Raw genomic sequence first — 14398 nt, forward strand, 5'->3', positions numbered from 1 at the left:
GGCCCAGGGACAAATTGGAGAACTGGTCTGAAATAAACAAGATGAAATTCAGTAAAAGTAAATGCAAAGTGTTACACTTAGGAAGGAAAAATCAAATACAAAATTACAAAATGGAGAATAACTGGCTAGGCAGTAGTAGTGCTGAAAAGGCCCTGGGGGTTATAGTGGCTCACAAATTGACTATGAGTCAACAATTTGTTGCAGTTGCGGAAAAGACTAATATCATTCTGAGGTGTATTAACAGGAGTGTCATATGTAAGACAGGGGAGATAATGGTCCCACTTTACTTGGTGTTAGTGAGGCTTCAGCTGAAGTACTGTGTCCACCTCTGGGCATTACACTTTAAGAAATATTTGGACAAATTGGAGAGAATCCAGAGGAGAGTTGCAAAAATGATAAAAAGGTTTAGAAAACTAGATTAAGAGGAAAGGTTAAAAAAACTAGGCACGTTTAGGCTTGAGAAATGAAGACTGAGGGGGAGCTTGATAGTTTTCAAATACATTAAGAGCTATTATAATGCGGACAGTGATCCACTGGTCTCCATGTCCACTAAAGGCAGGCCAAGAAGTAATGGGCTTACTCTACAACAAGGGAAATTTAGGTTAGATACTAGAAAAAAAACATTGTAACTGTTGGGATAGCTAACCCTTGGAATAGGCTTCCAAGGGAGATTGTAGAATCCCCGTCACTGGAGGTTTTTAAAAACAGATTAGACAAACACCTGTCAGGAATGATCTTGTGGTCTTTCCAGCCCTACATTTCTATGATTCTATGTCTGGCTTCCCCACCTGGAAACTGGAAATGATCATATTTAATGGTGGGGTTTTCAAGGGCTATGACTATACTATGTTTTCAATTCCATGACAGAGAGCCTCAGAACCCAGGTCTACAGACTCAGACTTGAGGAGCTCATGCTGCGGCAGCATTGTAGACATTGTGGATTGGGTTGGAGCTCGGGGTCTGAAGCTCTCTCTCTTCCCCAGACTTCAAAGTCTGAGCCACAATGTCTATACTGCAGTTTTTAGTATTGTAGTGTGAGTTCCACAAGCTCCAGGTTTTAAAATGTAGGGCAGATGTACCTAACAAGGCCTAAGAGAGCTAGGCACCCAGTTCCCACTGATGCTGTGTCCCTTAATTCCTCCATAGGGAATCCCAGCCTAATTTACTAAAAGGTTTATACTTCAGAGGGAAGGGTCTTTAAAAGTAGACAACCAGTATTATTAATAATCAAAACACATTTCTTAAGAGATTAAGGAAGACTCAAGTGCAACTGTTTTAAAACACACTTCTTTAGTGTCTATCATCATCTGTTCAATGCAGCCCTGTTCTTTTCCACTTATTTAATAAGGACAAAGAACTCTCTTCTCCTACTCTCTGTTGTTGTCTAATGTTATAACCAAGCAGGAAACACAGAATCATTAGGTCCTTTCTCTGAAGTCTAGCCAGATCTATTTTTTGGATTGACTAGTTGTTTCCAGGGTCCTAGTGGGGAGCCAGCTGTGGTCACTCAATTAGGGTGAACTGCAAAGAATGGGGCAGACAATCCCCAAAAAGCTGGTGGATATTCCAAAACTTAGATTCACCAAACCAGCACAAACAGCTTCTTTATTACCTTACTGGTTACTCACAAGTCCAAACAACACAGTTCCCTTAAAGTGATCCAGCCTCAGGCCCCCATCCAGGTACCACATCAAATATGATGAAAATTTCCGTAAATCTTATTTCATCATATAAAAGAACAGGTGCTACCAATCCTAAAGGATCGGACACATTACCTCCCAGGTTAATGAATGTTTCAGATCTTACCCAAATACATGCTACAGCCAATTCTTATTAACTAAACTAAAATCTATTAAAAAACAAAAGAGAGAGAGAGAGTATGGTTAAAAGACTATATACATACAGACATGAATTCAATTCATTAAGGTTCAGATTCACAGCAGAGATGGTGAGCTTTGTAGTTGCAAAGAGTTTGTTTAGAATTCAGTTCATAGTCCGATGTCCAAATCTCATATTCAAGGCGTACCAGCATAACTGGGACCTCAGTCTTGCGACTCAAACTTCCCCTGATGAAGCCTAAGCAGATCTGAGATGACGGAATCAGGACCCAAGGATCTTTTACAGGATTTCATGTCTTTTGACGAGTTGGAATTCCTCAGGGAACAAAAGATAATTAGGATGACTTTGAAGGAGGACCATCACTGGTATTTAGTTATACAAATTAACCTAAGGCTATTGCTTGTTCCTCCATCATTCACAGTACATTTCAAAGAAAGATGAATACTGAGATACCCCGTGTTTACAATTTCAAAAAAAATCCTGCACATTGTACATTTTTATAGTTTTTGGTATCAGCAACAAGTTAGTTACAAGCATTAGCAATAATATCAGTTTTATCACAAGTGTACATTTACAATTATTTTTGTCATGCCAAGTCTTTGGTTTAGACAAATCATTCTTTAGGTCAGCTTGTTCTATATCCCTTTTGAATCTTTGTAGCTTTTTCCTGACCTCAGGGTCTTCCTTAACATAGATTTTCAGCTTAACCACTTCCTTGGGGTTTTGGTATTTTAGGGTTAACCTGTGGCTTTTATTTGCAAGGATTAATCCGTCCCTTCCTCCCTGTCCAATAGGGTAAAATCTGAACTCTTTTGTGTAACAGAATCCATTGGCTGGCTGGTTGTGTCCTCCTTGCTAATGGCTATGGGAAAGTCTTTCTACCCTACAGTCAGTCAGGTAATTTGCATCAACACAGACACTAGCTTGTTTACTAGTTTTCAAATCCTCAAGCTTTACCAATTCCAAAGCTGGACTCTGTCTTAAAGAGACACCATCAATTTTCACTAGCATGTTAGTCTCAAGGTTTGTTTGTCCTTCCATTACCAACCTCTGCTTCCACATGGAAGCAGATGTCAAGTCCACTAAGAGACTACAAGTTACATCCAAAATATCTAGAGATGAGAATTTACCTTCCATCCCCTGTATTCTCGAGAGATTAACTGCACATCTGTCCTCCTACTCTGCAGATTCAGCTGTCCAGTCTTGCCTCTGAACAAGAGATACAGACTGTTTACTCAAAGAATCAACATGGAGACAGTCCTGTTCCAACACCATTGTCTCCCGACAAGTTGGTTAAGCTTATAGGGCTGTTTAAACTCCCAAACAATTTTTATTCCATCTGAAATCTCCTCAAAGCTATCCACTATGGGTCTTTCTGAAGCAAGGCCAGTGGATTTATACACATTTGAAAAACTTTGGCCATTAGGCATCAACACACTTTCCTCAGAAGAGAGACTCTTTATTATCAACAATGGCCTATTAAGAGTCAATTGAAACAATTCCTTCTCACAGACTTCAAAGACTTCACCCAGCAATTCCTTTCCTTCTGCAATATCATGCACTGCAACAGGTTCTTTCTGAGCTTTATTTATGTCCAGAACTGACTTTGGCACAACAGACAAACTCCTGAGTGTCACATATATCCAGAATCACCTCTGGCCCATCAGGAGGATTTTCACAAAACCCCCTTTCAGGTAAACTGCTAGACTGCATAGTCACAAGATTAGAAGCATTCTCTTTCTTCTTACAAGTTTCCACACTCTCAGTAGGTAACATAGTCAGATTACCTTCATGTTTTCCTTGTACCCTGGTTATGATATCACCCTGATCAGACAAGGTTGTCTTATCTTTACCCAGCAACACCCAAGCAACAGGCAAAATAGAAGCACCAGAAGTGCTTGGTCTCTGGGAGCTATTTATGACATCAACTAGATGCAACGTAGTTGCAATGTCATCACCTTATCAGACACAAATTTAGAACCACTTCCTTCCTGGGCTTTAGTTGTATCCAGAACCAACTTTGGGTCAACTGATAAATTTTCAACCGTCATAGATTGACAGGCTTCTTCTGACTGCTTTACAGACAGAGAACTAGAGCCAAACTTTTTCTCAGCAGTTATGGTGCTATTCAAAACAGACAAACAATTGAAGATATCTGATTTCAGACACATACCTGGACATGAGAGAGCTTCCTTACCAGGCAAGTTGCCACTTCCAATAGATAAACTGCTATTCTCCACAAATAGTGTCTCATTACACTGAACTACTTTAAGCACATCACTTTTACCTGGGTCAGGCTTACTTTCCCAAGCTTTACTAGCCAACATTCCAGCACCCATAAAAAATGTACCCTTTTCTTCCTCAATTGGGCTTTAACCGGATCACCAACTTTAATTTGCTCTAGAGAAACATCATCCTGAGCCTTATCTAATGCCAGATTCACTTCTGAGATACCAGACAGACAATTAGGAATTTTTTCTACATATGCACTGCTTCTTTGCACAGATAAACAGCTATCTTCCTCGTAGAAACATTAGGAAAAACCCTCCATAGGCAAATCCTTGCCCCTAGTAGACACAGATTCAGGATTATTTCTTTCCTGTGACTGGTTTATGTCATCAGCTTCACTGAGCAAAGTTTTAATATCATCCCCAATCAAGATCCTTAGGCAATAACTTCCTTACACCAGCTATAACTTCATGTTTAATACCATTCCATTCAAGAGGGATTCTAGCTAAAGGCACACTTACAGTAAACTCAGAGAGGATTGCAATACTCACACTCTGATTTGGTAAATAATCTTCCTCTTTGACAGAATCTGTTTTAAAAAGAGTGATGTTAGAAGCTGTAATTTGCCCTAAACAGCTTTTACTATTGACTTTTACATTCTCTGCACAAGTTATGGGATTACCTTTACCTGAGCTTACAGTAAAAGTATTTACATAAAAGGTGTCAGTGTTGGGGTAAATTTGGTTACACACAGACAACTACTTAGAATCTATCTAGTTTGTGACAATGTTGGTATGTTGTTTGACTCTATCCCTATCTTTGTTGTTGAGAGGAACTGTTTTTTCAGGATGATACAGTTCCTGTTGTTCCTTTAGTCTCTTGAGTTGGAACTTAAGTCTGTTCACTTTTGCCTTTGCTTCTAGTTCCTGCAATCAAATATATGCTATTTTTTGTTCATGTGCAAAACACAGGCATTACCTTTCAGCAGCTTCTCCTTCCATATCAGCTATTTTTTGCTTTTGTTCAAGTTCTAGCTGCTGGTTTCTCACTGCAAGCATTTTCGCTGGGTCTAGTTCCTTATCACTGGCATTTAACAGATTGTTCAGTTCCTGCTCTGGGGCCTTTTGCTTAAAATACAACCCTCTCTGTAAGCACAATTCTTCCAGGCTTTTTATCTCAGGATCTTGATCATGGGCCACTCACTGTAACTGATTTTTAACCCTTAAACACTCCAATATCAAAATTAAATTTTGACAAGCGTGTGGTTCTGATCCAAAAACCCAATTAACCTGTGGTAATGTGTATCCAAGCACAAATACACCACTGTTACCGGGGTCGGGGGAGGGGGGAAGCAAGCTGTGGTGACTTAATTAGGGTGAACTGCAAAGAATGGGGCAGACAATCCCAAAAAAGCTGGTCGATATTCCAGTACTTAGATTCACCTAACCGGCACAAACAGCTTCTTTATTACCTTACTGATTACTCATAAGTCCAAACAACACAGTTCCCTTAAAGTGATCCAGCCTTAGGCCCCCATCCAGGTACCCACGTCAAATATGATGAAAATTTCCATAAATCTTATTTCATCATATAAAAGAACAGGTTCTACCAATCCCAAAGGATCGGACACGTTACCTCCCAGGTTAATGAATGTTTCAGATCTTACCCAAATACATGCTACAGCCAATTCTTATTAACTACACTAAAATCTATTAAAAAACAAAAGAGAGAGAGTATGGTTAAAAGATTATATACATACAGACATGAGTTCAATTCACTGAGGTTCAGATTCACAGCAGAGATGTTGAGCTTTGTACAGGTCTGTCGCATCTTAGGCGCATTTAACATGCGCGATTTCAGCTTTATGCGGTCGGCAAAAACAACAACAAAAAAAGAGAAAAATAATAATTTAAATACTGTTTCTGTAGTGCGGGCGATTCTGCCCGCCATTACACTCAATGTAATTTTGACTATACATGATTTTTGCTTTAGGCGCTGACTGCGGAATGTAACCCCAGCGTAAGATGAGACAGACCTGTAGTTGCAAAGAGTTCCTTTAGAATTCAGTCCAATGTCCAAATCTCATATTCAGGGCGTACCAGCATAACTGGGACCTCAGTCTTGCGACTCAAACTTCCCCTGATGAAGTCTAAGCAGATCTGAGATGACAGAATCAGGATCCAAGGATCTTTTATAGAATTTCATGTCTTTTGACAAGTTGGAATTCCTCAGGGAACAAAAGATAATTAGGATGACTTTGAAGGAGGTCCATCATTGGTATTTAGTTATACGAATTAACCTAAGGCCATTTGCTTGTTCCTCCACCATTCACAGTACATTTCAAAGAGAGATGAATACTGAGATATCCAATGTTTACAATTCATTTACATGATAGGATAGGATGCTCTTTTGACCTCTCAATTATCAGAATACAGCATAGACAGGGACTGTGATTACATTGTCCACCCTACTCATACATATGTAAATTCACAAAACCACAAACATTATCTCTCCACATGTCTTTTGAGAGTTATTTATTTTGCAGGATGTTTACCACTTTCTAGCTATGTGTCGCACTAGTGAAACTCTGATGGATTTAATTTCATTAGTCTAGACTTCCATTCTTAGAATCATATATGATTATGATACGGCATTTTTCTGAAGGGTGCCTTGAATGTTTCTGGGAATCTGTGATGTAACACTGCTTACAGAACAATTACTTAGAATCAACATTAGTGCTGAGATTTTCTGTTATCAGCATTTTTACTAATATGCTGAGGGGTTTCTTCAATTTGGAACTGAAAAAGTTGCTTCTTAAGAATAAGATGGCTATCACTGGAACAGCTGAATTAGTTTTATATTAAATTACATTATGGGAACAGTTTTTTTTAAATTACATGACAATGAATAGCATAGTGTAAAACTAAAATACTATCATAGAGTATTGCACATGATCCTGAAGAATTTTTAATGCAACAATATTATAACTCTGAAAACTAGGCTGAAAACTTTGTTTGGAACTCAAAAGATGTATAAGCAACTCTAATAGGTTTGGGAGATGGCAGCACAAAAATCTGATAATCACAATAAACCTATACTAGTAAACAAAAAGCAATATACAAATATATGTAAAAAAGGAAAATTATGAGAGAAAGTCCATCCTCAGATATAGGAGCTTGCCTTTTATAGAGGTAATGAGAATTCTGTGCATTGGAAGAATTTTGGCTAGAACATCGGAAGCAGGATATTCTGCACTGTCCTGAAGTCCTTAGTCACGCAAAACTCCCAATAAAGGGAATTTTGCCTGAGTAAAGATTAATGGTTCAATCCAACTCCAGTTGAAATCAATTTAAAGTTTCCCATTGACTTTAATGAGAGTTAGATAAGGGTCTGAAAAAGGATTTCAGGAGGTAGATCCCTAATATCTTTATTTAAAACAATCTTTGCTGCTATAACTTACCCTTTCCAGCACCACCAGAAGTGACAGTTTCAGTGGATAAAATGATATACCAGCATCATAGAAGAATTCCAGGCTCAGCTAAAGAAACAAGACAACCTGAATTAACAAATCAAACCAGGACAAAGCAAACAAAACAATCTCAAAGAAACACTAAAACAAAGTGGAAGCAAATCATGAAATGCTTAACAACCACAAAAATTAGCCTCAAATCATGTCTTAGTAGATGCCAAGGGAAGTAAATTCCTATCTATCTAGATAAGAAATTTGTGGGCCTGATCCTGTGAAGTGCGAAACGCCACAGTAATATCTGTTGATCTCACCATTAATAAGCCCCTGAGTTATGCTTTACCTTTTGTTTTACCACTTTATGGGTAAGCAAGTCTGTCCCGTATTTGGAAGTTTTCAAAACAGTTGAGCCCATTTCTACATTAGAAACAATCATAAATCTTGCAATAATACTTTACATACAGTGACTTGTCTCACTACACCTGGGCATGCCAACCACTGCTTTTAAGTTGAACCACAATTGACAAAGGACGGGAAACCATTCTAACCTAAGTGCGCAGTGCTTTATATCAGTCCTTACTTTTACACTGCACAGTGGTCACTATTCAAATCATTACAATTTTACAGGTATTCCCTACATGAAGTTGTGACCATAAAGGCACCCCAGTACCAGATGGCAAAAGGCTCCTGGGTATGTAACAGTAAATCTCAGCTGGCCTGACCAGCTCAACACACCTGACACCCTGTTGTCATGATCGTCATTAGAAGGCATCTTGTAATATATCACTTGAAAACTAATAACACACTGGTCGTAAATATCACTGGGAAATGTATGTAACAATGCTGCATGTGAAATTATGGAAACTGTGATATGTTTTTGAGTCTTTCAACAGACAGAGGGGGCAAAACAGTTTACTGTTATCATAATCTGTATCTAAAAGGTATCGTGTAAAGTATCGTATGTAAACTGGCAACAAGCTGGTCCTGAAAATCATTGTGTGATGTACAAAGAGTTATAAATTCATGCTGGAAATGCATTCTTAAAAGGTGTTTGGCAGGTAGTTAATAAACCCCAGTCTGCTTTAGACAAAAGAACATGTATTTTACTTGTCTGACCAGCTTGATTGCAGAGGACAATGAAAAGTGTTGTTTACATGTAAAGTAAACAAAGCCACTAAGCTAGTAAGTGGGGGAGATGACTGCTTAATGATCACTACAGGAGATGGAATCTGTACCCCCAGGAAGCCTTCTGGGCTCTTGAAACACACATAAAGAAGTTTGGAGTAATATAAGGGAGGGAACAGCAAAGAGACATCTGAATCATCCACCATCTGGGAGAACAAAGAAGCCAGTGCTTTGTATGTATGAAAGAGGGTCCTCCTGCTAAATTAGTTGGACAATGCTGATAACCTGGTGGGAGTAAGAAACTGTGTTAGGCAAAGCTTTACCTTGCTAGAATTAAATTGTAGACACCAGAAAACATGTTATTTTTGTTTTGTTTGTAACCCTTTCATATCTCTTTCACTTTTGCTTGAAATCACTTGAAATCTATGTTCTTTGTTAATAAACTTATTCTTGGTTTTACTACAAACTATCTCAGGGCTGTGCATTAAGGTGGAGTGACCATCCCAGCTGACCTAACAAGCTGTTGTGTATACTGGCTCTTTAGAGGCAATGAACTTAGTGGTACCTCTAAGAGGGACTGGACACTTCAGGGGAGAAGTTTGGGGGAGACGCAGGACCAAAGTGTTGTTGGGGTCATACATAGCTAGAGAATATATACATACATAGTATAGACTGTAGTTATCCCTAAAGATGGTTGTTTTCAAACCTGAAACATGAAAGAAATCAACAGCACATACAGAAAAATGCTGCAGAGTCTACCATCTACATCATTAGTTCAATTGTAGATAATAATTATAGGACACAGAGGCAAGAACTGATTTAAAAACCAATGTAAAGTTTAATAGTTTGTAGTTGTTCAATAACATATTGTGTCCATCGTTGATATATATTTATTCCTCTTTCAGCTTTCTAGCATACATGTGAGATCTCAGCTATCTAGTCATCATAGTGTTGCCTGGAGAGAAGAGTGTTCTCAAAAATCTAAATTTGATGAGCCCTCCTTTCTCCCTGTGAACGATTGTGAGTGCTACAGCAACAGAAATGCTTTTGTTGACAAAGCCAATATTTTCAAAAGCAACTAGTGAGTTTGAATGCCCAACGCAGACTCTGTAAGTTGCCTGATTTGCAGTAGGTGGCTGCTCAGCCCTTTCTGACCACCAAATCCTTCTGAGGTATCTCAATTTGATCACCTAAAATTGAAGCATTCTGGAATTTTTTTTATGCAGAATATACCATTTCTAAAAAAAACCCTTTACCTAAGGCCCCAATCCTGAAATAAAATCCACATGGATTTGCATGAACTCCTGGTGTAGTTGTAACAGGAATCTGCACAGGCAAAAGATCCACACACATAGATTTCATTGCAGGATTGGAGTCTAAACATGTAAAAATCCAAAATCTTATAAAAGATATACAAAATAATTCAGTATGGTGTAAGTTTTCCCACATGTGGCCAGTGATACATCATTATAACTGTCTGCCTGATAGCATCACACAGCAATTCTTCTCCCTTGATATGATAAATAGTGCAAACATTATGGAGTGAGATCTCTTTGATTTATGAAAGTCTTAAAGCAGCAATATGTACCTGCTCATTTGGTATAGGCAACAACAGATGCTAGAAAGACTTGGGTAGCCTTTACTTCAGTTTGTATTTTTACTGGAACATTACAAAAACAGAAAAAAATATTTTATTATTTGAAACTTAGAACTAGGATAAATACAGTATGAAATTCTCTTTTGGGGCTTAATCCAAAGCCCTCCAAAGTCAATGGGAGTCTTCCCAGTGGTGAGCTGGAGCCGGTTCGCGGGAACCGGTTGTTAAATTTAGAAGCCCTTTTAGAACCTGTTGTCCTGTGTGGGACAACCGGTTCTAAAAGGGCTTCTAAATTTAACAACCGGTAAATTGAAGTGACCCAGGAGCGTAGCTAGGGGGAGAGCAGGGGGAGCAGCCGCTCCCCCTGAGCACATTATCCAAAAGTGGCGCCTCAGGTGCCAACCCCGTGGGTGCTCCAGCTCCTCGCCCCACTCTTCGGCCTCAGCTCACCTCCGCTCCACCTCCACCTCCTCCCTGCTTCTCTCCCTACCCCACCACTTCCTGCAAATCGCGCGGGAAGCCTGGGAGGGCGGAGAAGCGGTGCGGCAACTTCGCACTCAGGCCCAGGGAGGTGGAGATGGAGCGGAGGTGAGCTGGGGTGGGGGGGCCGCTCGTGCCGCAGCAGGTAACCCGGGGGATGGAGACGGGGATGCGTAGGGGAACCGCTCCCCGCCCGGTGCTCCAGGCGCTGCACAGCGGCAGCGTGGCCCGGCTCCAGGCGAGCGGTATTGCTGTAGCACCGCCAGTCACCTCCAGGCAGCATAATAAGGGGGCAGGGAGTGGGGGGGGAGGGTTGGATAAAGGGCAGGGGAATTCGGGGGGGTGGTCAGGGGTGGGGGGGTGGATAGGGGTCGGGGCAGTCAGAGGGCGGGGAACAGGGGGGTTGAATGGGGGCAAGGGTCCCGGGGGAGCAGTCAGGAAGGAGGGGGGTTGGATGGGGCGTTGGGAGGCAGTCGGGGGTAGGGGTTCCAGAGGCGGTCAGGGGACAGAGAGAAGGGGAGGTTGGATGGGGCAGGAGTTCCGGGGGGCCATCAGGAATGAGAGGAGGGGTTGGATGGGGCAGCGGGGGGCAGTCAGGGGACAGGGAAGGGGGTGGATGGGGCAGGGGTCCTGGGGGGCGGGGGCAGGCCATGACCCCCTTGTGGGGTGTGGAGGGAACCAGTTGTTAAGATTTTGGCAGCTCATCACTGAGTCTTCCCATTTGACTTCTATAGGCACTGGGTTGGGTGTTTAGTAGTCTCAAAACATTGTGGATAGATTCTTTCAAAATCAAATCAGTTTGATTATGCTGTCTCACTTGGTGCATTAACATAATGTTGCTCCCCTTCTAAACATACATTATTTGCAATGCCTGTTCTGAGTTATGCATGTTTAAATTACGTCTTTTTATCCTCTTTTCAGTTATTCATCTCCAAGGCCTAACAAAGCTCTCTTGCTTCAGGACCCTAACTCCTTAGTTTGTAATTTATTCTTGACTTAATAATAGTTCCTTTTTACTTATCCTTGTAATACCACATTCATGTGTATAAACATTTGTAGAAGTCAGAAGTAATTTTATTTTAATATTTTGCATGGAGAATTATGTAGTATTGGCATAAATGGTGAGGAGAAGGAGGTAATGTTTTTATTCTTCTCTTCTTTAAAGTAGGATGCAATGTAGCAGCGTGATTAGCAGCAATTTTTTTTTTTGCTTAGCATCTGAATTTAGTCATAAGTTATTTCCCCATTTCCCAGACTGGTTAGTATAACACTTCACCACTTCTCCTCTCTTTCCCCACCCATGCAGTAAAATAAATCTTCCAAACTTTTTCTGTCTCAAGGCCCTCCTACTGAATGTAGAAGACACTTGAAAATATTTAATTTTTGTTAGAAGAAGTGATGAGCTTCATAAGTACAGTAAGTGGGACGACAAAGCTTTTCAAATGCTGAATGTGAAGTGTTTAAAAACATTGTAGGGTTTGCACAGCACTCCAATAAGTATAAAAATGGTTCAGCTACTTAATGGGATAAAAGACTTGTGTGTAATCCAGATCATTACCTAGCTCCCATATTTCACTTCAAATGTTAATGTCAGTTTTTTTGCATGCTTATAGTTGCAAAGAAGCCATGCTGTTCTGATATATATATTTGTGTGCATTTGTATTTGTGACATTGTCATGTATCAAAAGTCTCTAATTTCCATTAGCAATCCCTAAACTCAATCTCCCCAAAGCTTTGGTCCCTCCAAATGCCTAATTTGTGCCTCCATATATATCTGATCAAAAGCAATTCATATGTACAAAATGAGCCACACTGGATAACCATAATTTAACCATGTGAAAACAAAGGGGGAAATTTTCAGATGATTAGCTTTCCTTTTCCTTTATGTGAGTTGTAGTCAAAACATTTACATTTACATTTAAATATGCTTAAATCTCTATTTGGTTGAACTGTTATTTTCTATATGTAACTTTTTGATCAGATGTGTAGGATTCCTTACACTGGAAGCAAAACATAAGTTTTGAAAACTATATTTTAAGCTACCTCTTTGTTAGTAAATTTTTATACAGTGAACAATGTTTTAATTAGAATTACTGTGGCAAAGAATGTCTGTTGATGTTCTTTTAGCTAATCTCACTTGGGGTTTGCAATTACCCTCCCTGGACCTTGTTCTACTTCTTTGTCTCTTGTATCGTATCAAGACACAATGCGGAGTTCTGTTTTGTTTTTATTAAATGGAAGTTAACACCTCCACAAGGATCACAAGAGACAGCTGGTTGAGCCCCAAAGGATAGATAATATGTAATTAGGAAGAACCGCCACTCCCATTTCCTACAGCTAATAGACAAGGTATCCAACACAGATTGGTACCAGATTGCCCGCTGGCAACTCGGGCAGGTTCCAAATGTTAGAACAATAATTAAAGCCATTTTGTGAGTTAAATTTATTTCTTATGTAGAATCAAATTATATGATTTCAACAGAGTTGCTAAAAAAACCTGTGCTTTAGACACAAGGATAGGAATTCCCAAAGTGCTCTGCTTGGCCTACCCCTGCTTCTACTGAGGTCAGTGGGAGTTCTCCCATTAGCTTCAAAGGGAACAAAGCTATGCCAAGGCTCAGCACCAGGTCTACAAAGGTATTTTGGATTCTAACTTCCACTGATTTCAAAGGAAGAACCCAACCCCAAAAGGTAAAAGAAAGTTAGATATAAAGAGAAAATGAAAATGGAAAAAGATACTGAAGTTTAATGAAAAAAACAAAAATTACACCCTTTTTATTGTGGAATTAGGAATATCTGCACATGTAAACACCAAGAAAACTAGTACTTCACTCCATGACAGAACAAAATTGAATTCACATTGTAATCAGCTCCCAGACTTTAAACCATTAAAAAAAAAATCTAATGAGAGAAATGTTGTTGTATTTCATGGGTTATAAAATATAACTTTTAAGCATTCCATATGATGTGACTATATTACATATTACGCAGTTTTTCTCACCGCTGTACTTCCAAACACAGCTGAATGTTAGCATTTATGTCATGAAGGAATGTCTGGAGTGTTGTTGTTTTTAAATTAGCTTTTTTTAATCTATCCAGACTTTTGTTACAGCACTGGTTGCAGCTCAAGTTAAAGTTGTTCTGCTACCTTGTGGTTGTAACTTTAAAATACCATATATTCTGCAATCCAATGTACAGAATTATTGGATGTGTATTTTTATTTGTGGCAATTTCAAGTCAGTTAAACAAGGGTTTTACGTCATCCTGCCCAAACCTACATCAGAAGATAAATCCAATAGGCTCCTTTGGTTCAGATTCATTTTCATTCATCTGCTCACTATTTTAAGTCCCAATCTTCTTTTCCTCTAGGTGGTTCAGAAGATTGGTTATGTGCTTTCTAAACTTTCACTTCTAAGCTGGGGTTTCATTCCACTGCAGGCTGCAGTGATCAAATGTTATTCCAATCTGATTACTGTTGGGTTGTCCTGGTATTTAGTCCCATTCCTAATGGATGAGTGTTCACATCACAGAATCTACCACTACAAGTACCTTGTTAGAGATTCCATCAGGGAAGGTAGGGACTGAATAGATATGGCTGATGAACTATCCTCTCACCCTTAGAGGCGGTCCCCAGCTCAGCTTTGAGGCATATTGACAGAGCA

This window comes from Malaclemys terrapin, chromosome 6 (genome assembly GCF_027887155.1).
Source record: "Malaclemys terrapin pileata isolate rMalTer1 chromosome 6, rMalTer1.hap1, whole genome shotgun sequence".
NCBI classification, from domain to species: domain Eukaryota; kingdom Metazoa; phylum Chordata; order Testudines; family Emydidae; genus Malaclemys; species Malaclemys terrapin.